The following is an 11,852-nucleotide window of genomic DNA, read 5'->3' as shown; positions in this document are numbered from 1 at the left end:
AATGACTTCTTTGTTTCGGTCTTCACCGAGAAGTCTGAAGGAATGCCTAACATAGTGAATACTAATGGGAAGGGGGTAGGTTTAGCAGATAAAATAAAAAAAGAACAAGTTAAAAATCACTTAGAAAAGTTAGATGCTTGCAAGTCACCCGGGCCTGATGAAATGCATCCTAGAATACTCAAGGAGCTAATAGAGGAGGTATCTGAGCCTCTAGCCATTATCTTTGGAAAGTCATGGGAGACGGGAGAGATTCCAGAAGACTGGAAAAGGGCAAATATAGTGTCCATCTATAAAAAGGGAAATAAAAACAACCCAGGAAACTACAGACCAGTTAGTTTAACTTCTGTGCCAGGGAAGATAATGGAGCAAGTAATGAAGGAAATCATCTGCAAACACTTGGAAGGTGGTAAGGTGATAGGGAACAGCCAGCATGGATTTGTGAAGAACAAATCATGTCAAACCAATCTGATAGCTTTCTTTGATAGGATAACGAGCCTTGTGGATAAGGGTGAAGCGGTGGATGTGGTATACCTAGACTTTAGTAAGGCATTTGATACGGTCTCGCATGATATTCTTATCGATAAACTAGGCAAATACAATTTAGATGGGGCTACTATAAGGTGGGTGCATAACTGGCTGGATAACCGTACTCAGAGAGTTGTTATTAATGGTTCCCAATCCTGCTGGAAAGGCGTAACGAGTGGGGTACCGCAGGGGTCTGTTTTGGGACCGGCTCTGTTCAATATCTTCATCAACGACTTAGATATTGGCATAGAAAGTACGCTTATTAAGTTTGCGGATGATACCAAACTGGGAGGGATTGCAACTACTTTGGAGGACAGGGTCATAATTCAAAATGATCTGGACAAATTGGAGAAATGGTCTGAGTTAAACAGGATGAAGTTTAACAAAGACAAATGCAAAGTGCTCCACTTAGGAAGGAAAAATCAATTTCACACATACAGAATGGGAAAAGACTGTCTAGGAAGGAGTACGGCAGAAAGGGATCTAGGAGTTATAGTGGACCACAAGCTAAATATGAGTCGACAGTGTGATGCTGTTGCAAAAAAAGCAAACATGATTCTGGGATGTATTAACAGGTGTGTTGTGAGCAAGACACGAGAAGTCATTCTTCCGCTCTACTCTGCTCTGGTTAGGCCTCAGCTGGAGTATTGTGTCCAGTTCTGGGCGCCGCATTTTAAAAAAGATGTGGAGAAATTGGAAAGGGTCCAAAGAAGAGCAACAAGAATGATTAAAGGTCTTGAGAACATGACCTATGAAGGAAGGCTGAAAGAATTGGGTTTGTTTAGTTTGGAAAAGAGAAGACTGAGAGGGGACATGATAGCAGTTTTCAGGTATCTAAAAGGGTGTCATAAGGAGGAGGGAGAGAACTTGTTCACCTTAGCCTCTAAGGATAGAACCAGAAACAATGGGTTTAAACTGCAGCAAGGGAGGTCTAGGTTGGACATTAGGAAAAAGTTCCTAACTGTCAGGGTGGTTAAACACTGGAACAAATTGCCTAGGGAGGTTGTGGAATCTCCGTCTCTGGAGATATTTAAGAGTAGGTTAGATAAATGTCTATCAGGGATGGTCTAGACAGTATTTGGTCCTGCCATGCGGGCAAGGGACTGGACTCGATGACCTCTCGAGGTCCCTTCCAGTCCTATAATCTATGAATCTATGAATCTATGTCTAATTTGGTCAAGCTATTCCTGGTCTGCTATGTTGTGGTCGACTATATTCTTCCATTCAATCATAGGGCTAGGTTCTGCTTTCCAATACACTAGTATAAATCCCAAGTCACTCCACTGACTTCACTGGGGTTACTGCAGAGTTTCATGAATTGTTTCACTAATTATCATCCCCACAGCTTACCAGTTTTCTCCCCTGTTCATTTAAACTGCATGAAGCATCCGTTTTGCCTTGAACGTTCTTCAGTAATAGTCCTCTCTCATTTTTAAGGTTCACTTATAGCAAATAAAAACTATCAGGCATCCTTGGCTCCACGGCACAGCAGATACCTGTCATCAGATATGGCCTGGGAATTTTTAGTACAAGGAATGGCTGTTCTTGTGTGAAATGGTGTTGATAAATGAGAAGCAAGCAATGCCTCTGGAGAAGCCAGTACTGTCTACATCCTGTCATGGAAGCATCCCAAGTAAGCACTCTGGAGTACAACAGAACCTGAAATCTTTGTAGTCTGTCATGTCTATTCACAAAGGCTGTGGACATGCTATGTACAAATAATTCGCATCTCACTGTCTTATGGCCCTCCTTTCCTCCTCACACAAAAAAAGATTAGCTTAATATTTTCAAAATTTCAGTGATTATCTTGATTATTACACTAATATAACACAAGGCCACGGGGGGGCACCATTGCTTTTCTTATTGAAAGAACAGATTTTGTGCACACAAGGCAGCATTCAGCCATAATGTGCACATGCCCATGTGTGCACACGAGCATGCATGCGGAGTATACGTACATTTGAACGAAGGCACCATATGGAGGGAATAGATTTGCTGGAGGATAAACTAGATTTTTTTTCTCGAAAAGGCCACTAACCCAGCTATCCTCACACATCACTGAAACATACATGTCAATCCAGCTATTTAATGGACAAGGCTGAATATGCTTTTTAATTGCACCATCATGTTAGGTATCTTTCAGTTCATTTCCAGCCAGGTAATTTATACCAATAAAGCCTGAAATGGATTGGATCCTTAGAAATCACCTCTTTCCTCCAGGTGAGATTATGCGAGTTGAGTTCATCTGAGGTGCTCAGGTTAACATAGCTTTTGATCACAACATGGGGTGTGTGTGTGTGTGTGTGTGTGTGTGTGTGTGTGTGTGTGTGTGTGTGTGTGAAGGGAGGTTGAAGGCAGAATATTCTCAGTGAAGGGGTCTTGTTTATGGAATTTCCTTCCCACCTTACTCCATGAAAGCATGAATCCATTGACCAAGTCTCATCTGTCAGTGGCTTATTTTTCTGAGTAGGGAGGGATTGGTAGCTGTGTGGAGATGTTAGAAGAATTTGGGGGGAGGGGAGAGGATGTGGTGGGATTTAGAGAGTTTATTTTATTCTCATTTCTTTTTGGAAAACATTGGTTCATACTGCTATTGTAGCTTTTATACTACTTGTGTATGTTCCTTGAACACTGGAAGAGCATGTTTTTGAAAGGAGTACATTTGAAAAACAATCTGAGGGGATAATATCATGGATTTTCATGGATTTTTGTCTTTGTGAAAGAGTGTAAGACGTTACGGTGGAGAGTCCCTGAGAAAATCAGCACATCTCACTGTGACTGGTCTGTCATCTGGTGTATCAATGGGTCTGAGCTAAATCATTTGCCTAGTTTAGAGTCCTTGGGCCAAATTCATTCCTGGTGTAGCATTCTAAATGAAAATACTGGGGGCCGGGATCACATCTCCCTTCGAAGCGCACTGACCATGACCAATAAGTAACAATAATGCTGCTATGACCACCATGTTTTACAAAATACATTTATCTCGCACACAATTTTACTGAATACAAAGGTTCTGTCTGTGGTAGCAATGAAGGGCCTAGATGAGACTTGATTGGTTTATTCCCCTCCAGCTTACCCTCCCCCCACCACACACACACACACTGTTTAAACCCCAGACGGGAGCAGATGGGCCTAGCAAAGCTGCAAATATATCAGCCATAGGAACCACTGCAGAATAGTATCAGGTGTTCCTAGGTGCTGAACATCTGTGTCCATAGCACTTAAAGCTCCTAATGGCCTGAGGAATCCAAGTGTGGATTCCAAGAGGAACGAAACGTGACTCTTTCATGGAAACACAGAGGACCTAGCCCTGAAAATGTATTTACGTTTTATCACAAGCATCTCATAACTATATGGGTGTCATAGATTTTAAAACTAGAAGGGACCATTATGATCATCTAGTGCCACAGAGAGCAAATGATGCCACAGAGAGCAAATGATGGTTTTGAGTCACTGACCTCTAGGTTATGGGCCCAGCATGCTTCTCCTGCAACACTTCATTGTTGCTTGAGGGGAGGAGGGAGTGCGAGACACAATGGTTTAAAGTGATAGGCTGCTGAAACATACAGATTGTGGCCGTGACTGAAACCAATGTCCAGAAATTAGCTTTGTAATCCTTCAAACTAGAGCTGGGAAAATACCCAATTGTTTGGTTCAGTGGCCAGATAAAAAAAAAATGGTTTATTTTAAACAAAACTGAATATTTTCAGTTTTTCAGCAAAATGAAAAACTGAAAATATTTTGGTCGGGTGGGCGCAAAATGTTTTGAATGTCAATTTGAAATGCCAGTTTCAAAATGAAATGTCGAAACAAAATTTCGATATTTCCGAATTATCTTCCAGAAGTTTTTCTTTTTCCCCCAGCCAAAACTATTTGTCAAACCCAAAGAGAGTTCGTGAATAGTTTTGGTGCCCTGAAAAATGTATCTTTCAGCAAATTTACTATTCGCTGAAAAAATGTCAGCCAGTTCTACTTCTCAGTAAACAAGCTTAAGGATGTCATCCTATTCAACCTCAGGAGGCATCTGCATTCTCCATTAAGGGACAAGTCTTGACTGAATTCCTCACCTGAGTAGTCCAATCATGGATTACTCAAACAAGTAAAGCAAGTAGTATTCAGCAGCAATGTGCACATGATGAACATATTGCATATGCTAAGAAAGAAGAGTCTTTAGAAAGTAACTTCAACCTATGTATTGGGAAGCCACAACCATGGCTGTTGTTGATTTATAATAAAGATTCTAGAGGGCTGAGTCTTCAGCTAGTGTAAATGAACATAATTCCATTAAAGTTATAGGAGCTATACCAATTTACGTCAGGTTAGCCTCAGACCCTATAGGTCCTTTCATCCCAAAGGATCGCCAAATGCTTTACAAGCTATAAATCAGAATCACTTCCTCTATCTCTGAAATGCAGACCCCTTTATGATGGGTTAAATAGCATATAACGCCACCAACCAAGAGTTTAAGACAGAAAGTGAAGAAGACTATAGTAACTGCAGGGGAAAGTTTAGGTAAGCAAAATATGATTAGCTAAATTCCAGTTTCACTTACAGCAGTGCCATCCCAGTGACTTCAAAGGAGTTGCTCTTGCTTTACCCTGGTATGAGTGAGAGGAGCATCACACTAAAGGCTTTTCACAGTACTTCACCAATAATCTCAATTTTAATTTCCCAGTGGATAAATGGAAATTCTCCATTCTCAGACATCTTTGGCTTTCTGAGTCCCATTTCTGAGTGGAATCAGTCACAACTGATCTTAAAGATTTCACACACAGAAAAAAAACAAGTTAGAAAAAACATTTAACTAGGGCTGTCAAGTGATTAAAAAAATGAATCACAACTAATCGCACAGTTAAACGATACTAGAATACCATTTATTTAAATATTTGTGGATGTTTTCTACATTTTCAAATATATTGATTTCAATTACAAAACAGAATACAAAGTGTACAGTGCTCACTTTATATTTATTTTTATTAGAAGTATTTGCACTGTAATAAAACAAAAGAAATAGTATTTTTCAATTCACCTCATACAAGTACTATAGTGCAATCTCTTTATCATGAAAGTTGAACTTACAAATGTAGAATACCAAAAAACTGCATTCAAAAATAAAACAATGTAAAATTTTAGCACCTGCAAGTCCACTCAATCTTATTTCTTGTTCAGCCAATCGCTCAGACAAACAAGTTTGTTTACATTTGCGGGAGATAATGCTGCCTGCTTCTAGTTTACAATATCACCTGAAAGTGAAAACAGGTGTTGTCATGGCACTGTTGTAGCCGGTGTTGCAAGATATTTTCGTGCAGATGCACTAAAGATTCATATGTCCCTTCATTCTTCAATCACCATTCCAGAGGACATGCGTCCATGCTGATGATGGGTTCTGTTCGATAACAATCCAAAGCAATGCGGACTGACGCATGTTCATTTTCGTTATCTGAGTCAGATACCACTAGCAGAAAGTTAATTTTCTTTTTTTGGTGGTTCAGGTTCTGTAGTTTTCACATCAAAGTGTTGCTCTTTTTAAGACTTCTGAAAGTATGCTCCACAGCTCGTCCCTCTCAGATTTTGGAAGGCACTTCAGATTCTTAAACCTTGGGTCGAGTGCTGTAGCTATCTTTAGAAATCTCACATTGGTACCTTCTTTGTGTTTTGTGAAATCTGCAGTTGAAAGTGTTCTTAAAATTAACAACATGTGCTGAGTCATCATCCAACACTGCTATAACATAAAATATATGGCACAATGCGGGTAAAACAGAGCAGGGGACATACAATTATCCCCCAATGAGTTCTGTCACAAATTTAATTAACGCATTATTTTTTTAATGAGCATGATCAGCATGGAAGCATCTCCTCTGGAATTGTGGCCGAAGCATGAAAGGACATATGAATGTTTAGCATATCTGGCATGTAAATACCTTGGCAATGCTGGCTACGAAAGTGCCATGCAAATTCCTAGTCTCACTTTCTGGTGACAGTGTAAATAAGCAGCGGGCAGCATTATCTCCTATAAATGTAAACAAACATGTTTGTCTTAGCGATTGGCTGAACAAGAAGTAGGACTGAGTGGACTTGTAGACTCTGAAGTTTTACATTGTGTTGTTTTTGAGTGCAGTTATGTAACAAAAAAATCTACATTTGTAAGTTGCACTTTCATGACAAAGAAATTGCACTACAGTACTTGTATGAAGTGAATTGAAAAATACTATTTCTCTTTTATCATTTTTACAGTGCAAATATTTGTAATAAAAAATAATATTCACTTTGATTTCAATTACAACACAGAATGCAATATATATGAAAATGTAGAAAAACATCCAAAATATTTAATAAATTTCAATTGGTATTCTATAGTTTAACAGTCTGATTAAAACCATGATTAATCGCAATTAATTTTTTGTGTTAACTGCATGGGTTAACTGCAATTAATCGACAGCCCTACATTTAACCTTTAAAAAGTGTGCTACATACTAATCATAAAATCTCTTATCTATCTCATTGCTCATTCTAAATATTTTTTGCTAACCACTGAAGAGGATATGCCATCCATCAATTGAAAGATCATGCTTGAAAGAGGTCAACGTGTCTTGGGTTTTCAAATTGGCCATGCAGATTTCTCACTAGGAAGCTGTACTACTCTATTGAGATTGCCTTTGTTTTACAAGTTAGGAAGGCCTCCTGGATTCAGTCGCCTGTATCTCTCTGGGGTGCAGGAGCCTTGTTAATTCTCTGTCTCTCGAGTTCAGGAACAGGATAACCCCCGTCAGTTTAGCTTAATGACTTTGTTTACTGTTCATATGTAAACTGAGGTCAACCCACATTCCTTCCTATTTATTACCTCCGCTAGGCTAGGCTATCCGGTCTTAAACAAGTTCTAGAAAAAGAGGGAATTAATAACTTCAGATATTAGATTAATATATGTATTTTACAATGATATTAATAACCAGCATGTTATTAGCTTTCATATGGTACTTCCCAAGGCATATTTTGTACAAATATAATTGCAATAGAGCAGGGGTTCTCAAACTGGGGATCATGACCCCTCAGAGGGTCGTGAGGTTATTATGTGGGAGGTCGCGAGCTGTCAGCCTCCACCCCCAAACCCCGCTTTGCCTCCAGCATTTATAATAGTGTTAAATATAAAAAAAATCTGTTCTTACTTTATAAGGGGGGATCGCACTCAGAGTCTTGCTATATGAAAGGGGTCACCAGTACAAAAGTTTGAGAACCACTGCAGTAGAGTATAGGGTAAGAATACCAGGGCGCCTAGGGTCTCAAAAGCTACTTGGTTTCCTAGTTAAGACTTTATCTTAAGGTTACATTTATAGTTTATAAAGCGTTAATAAATTATTAATAGATATTACAGACAAGAGAAGCACGTATTATAAGCACATGAGTCAAAGGTGTCATGATAGTGGTAAGCAACCTATTGACCCTTTGGATTCTATAACAATTTATAGCAATCGGATAGCCATTTAGTATTCACTCTATATAAGTTATTTAATAATATAACCTTAAGATAAAGTGTGACTATGTTTCCTTTGCATAACTCACTGAAGCCAGAGATTTCTTAGCAAATTATTAAGGGCTTGATCCTGTCGCATCAGTGGGAGCTTTGCCATTGACTTTAATGGGATCAGGTTCCAAGAAAGCATGTAAATAACATGTATCAGGTGCATTTTCCCCTGCTTACATTATTCGATTGCTTTTTTTGAAGGAAACAGATGGAATCTGATTTTCAGGCAATTACTATCAGCCAAGAAGAACAACGTTTGGATAGATACCAAGGAGGTATAAAGGCACAAAAACAGGCACACGAACTCCATGACTATTTGAATTTGCAGGATGTCTAAAACTGGCACAGGATTTATTGAACAAACGCCATCATATGACAGTCACGTTAATATATCTTCCAAAATGGAAGCATTAAAAATGAAATTCTCTGGCCTGTATTATGTTAATGCAAGACAAAAGTCCCATCTATACTTAAAGTCTACAGGTGAAATCCAGGTCCCATTGAAGTCAAATTTGCCATTGACTTCAAGGAGGCCTAGATTTCACCCTATGAATCTCTGAAAAGGGTTGGATCTTTAAATGGTTACATTTAAACAATCTACGAGTAGGGATAAATTGATTGCTTCATCCCGATTCAGATGTCCTTTCAATGGATTTATGAACCTGTAGGGAGAGCTAAGTTAGCTCTAACCTAAGATTATAAAATAAGTATAATGGCCTATTTATCTGTCTCATTTGCATAGGCCAATTGATAAGGCACTGGACCAGGAGTCTGGAGATTTAGGTTCTATTCCTAACTCTGTCACTGATCTGCATATGACCTGGGGCAAATAATTTCATTTCTTTGCACCTCAGTTTCCCCAACTGTAAAATGGGAGTAATAATACTACTTCTCCTTAGTAAAATGCTTACTGAGCTATGGATGAAAGGTGTTGTAATAGGGTATACTGGTCCTTTAAGAGCATAAGGGGACAGAAGACCCCCTCCTAGAGAGTTGGAATCAACAAAGGCCCATAAAATGGCCTGGTAGCAAAAGAGAAAGCTGTCTAGGGCATTAGGAATTGGATGTGGATAAAACCCCAGGAAACTATTCCTTTAAATGCCAGAGATCAGGAGCCCTGTAGCGTTGGATGGGGTGGGGCTCCCCTCTCTTCCAGCCAATCAGGAGGAGCTCTCTGGCCGATGACAATATATAGACTTCCTTCTCCTGCAGAATGGAGGAGTCACTGGCAAGAGAAAGAAGCTAGAACCAGAAGGCTAAACCCCAGGGAGAGACAGATATGAGAAGCAATCCTATGAAGAGCAGGCTATAGCAGAGGAAGAGCTGTGTGTGGATGACAGAAGAGCCAGAGATAAGTATGAACCTTTGGATTGCAGTGATGGACTTTATTGGTGGGACTTTTTGGAACTGCTTGCAGACAGGGCTGGATTTAGGGGCAGGCGACTGCCTGGGTGCCAGGCTTGGGGAGTACTGGGTTCAGGGTACTGTTTTTGGTGTTAGCAACAAAAGGGAACGTAGAATGTTTGAAATAAAACGTTTCAGGTATTCCATATGTGGATTCATTTTCACTAGCCTCCGAGAATGTTCTGGACCTTTGGATCTCTCTGGGACTTCTCTTCAGTTCGAGAGGGCAAAGGCGAGAAAAGTGACCTTTTGAACTAAAGGATGAAGGTTAACACTCTAAGGCTGTCACCCACTGTAACACTGTTTAATACTGGTCCACCCAATGTTGGTGCACAGTTCAGTTTCTTGATGTTAGCACATTTCAGTTATTCTTAAAATTAAAAAGTTTTTATAAGCTTAGAAGAAACTATTTTTTATTTGCTTATATACGGCTTGAATAAATACAGATTTACAAACCCTAGCATGCAAATTTATCATCTTGTATGACAGGGATAAAGCATGCATGCAAATCATGCATCAAAGTCATGAAATGGGCTACAAATGCAATAAAAAATAAGGTATTCAAAAGTTTAACAAATGGAGGGGGGTGCCAAAGATGCTCTTCTCCTGGGATACCATATGGTCTAGGGCCAGCCCTGCTTGCAGGAATTAAAGCACCCCCAAGTGGAGGGTGGTTGGACTGATAAAAAAGGCTGTGGGGAGTCTATAAAGAGCCCTGAAAAAGAAAACCAGAGAGAGGCTGCTGAAAAGGGAACTCTGGCCATGAGGGACTGCTCAGGAAGTGGCAATGCTATGTAAAATCTAAGTATTATTGTTCGTTAGGACACAGCTAGAGCACTCTGCTTTTGTGGTTGATACGGGACTAAGTGTGAGATGGCTAAAATGTTATTTTTCTAATTGTGCTTCTTTTACATGAGAAAGTATTTGAGATCACAGATTACTTTATTGCTATAGAAATAATTGTACAGATGTGGGGGGAGGAGATTAAACAAACTTGTAATGAAAGTATAACCTTGACAGGATGAACCAAGCCTTGCCATTCTATCCAGTCAAATGCCTTGTCAGTATTCAAAGAACCAATTAAATAATGCTGGGCCTCTGACTAGAGTCCAAGAGGTGGACTACTCTCCTTACAGTATCTGTCTATGCTGTGCAAAGATGACCTCCAGTTGGTCCAGGTACATTGATTTGTTCGTTACAATGACAAGTTGCAATTATTGGTATATCAACACTGACAAGAGAAATTTGTCTGTAATAAGGTCATTTGTCTAAAGACGTTGAAAGTATTGTTGTGTTAGCCTCATGCTAACTCAGCTAATGTATTGATTTCTGTGGAGCAATGCCAATTTATGCTAGCTGAGGATCTGACTCATTCTCTTTGGGAGAGAATTAAGCTTCATGGGGTGGATTTACGACTATGTTATTCTGGTTCTATGACAGTGCAACCCAATGGAGTTACACGTGCATAAAACATGATTAATACTATGGAGAACCAGTCCCCAAGAATATAGATACATTTTTTAGTTTATGCTGGGGATATATCTCCCAAAGAAACATTATAAAATCCCAATGGTAAACCCAGCACCTTCCCTCAAAGTTGGGCTTCAATTCATGCAACAACTTCTAAGGTTACATTATATTCTAGGAGGGTAGCATCATCAGAAATTCCTCAACCTTTTACTTTGTCCTGGATTATTATCATAACTCTGAGGGAAGCCAACAGAAGGCATGCCTTACTAAGGACTACAGTACTGGGCCCTGTGTTATCAGAGAAATCTGTTTTTCTATAAAGCTGATATTGGACTGACACTTCATTCTGTATTAACCTTTATTGTCAATTTTCCCTCCCTTTGAAATTCATTCTTTATCCTTTTAAAAAATAAGGCAAAGATGATTTGCCACAAACACAGCGGTTCAGCTTGTCCCAAATGCACTATCTCCAAAGGCTCGAGTCCCTTGTCCAGGTTCCATGCATTAAAATGAATAAGAATAGAGTCCATTGGCCCTGAGGCCTGGTGACTTTGTGTTACAGTGAGTGCCATGGCTGGGGTATGAGCAGGTGGAAAGAGGGTCCGCAGAGTCCAGGTTAAGCAAACCAAGGACCTTCTCTGAGGTTTCTGATTTACAGGGTTTTTGTTCAACCAAAAGAATGCAAAATAATAAAAGTCTTCTTGGGTCATCTTCCCTTCATGATGACTAACAACCATTTTATCAGTGTTGTTGGATTTGGAGGCTCTGTCTCCAGAGCTCATTATCCTGGCTTCTCTCTCCCTTATTAGAGTAGGCCGGCCCCTGTCCAGTATAGCTGTAAGGAGTTTGTGTGCTGCCATAGTAACACAACCTCCCTGAACAACACTAGCTATGTTAGCATTGTTCTGTTGACAGAGCTGTGGCTTCACTGGGG

This window comes from Malaclemys terrapin, chromosome 1, assembly GCF_027887155.1.
Source record: "Malaclemys terrapin pileata isolate rMalTer1 chromosome 1, rMalTer1.hap1, whole genome shotgun sequence".
Classification (NCBI taxonomy): domain Eukaryota; kingdom Metazoa; phylum Chordata; order Testudines; family Emydidae; genus Malaclemys; species Malaclemys terrapin.
Note: the sequence above shows the minus strand (reverse complement) of the source record.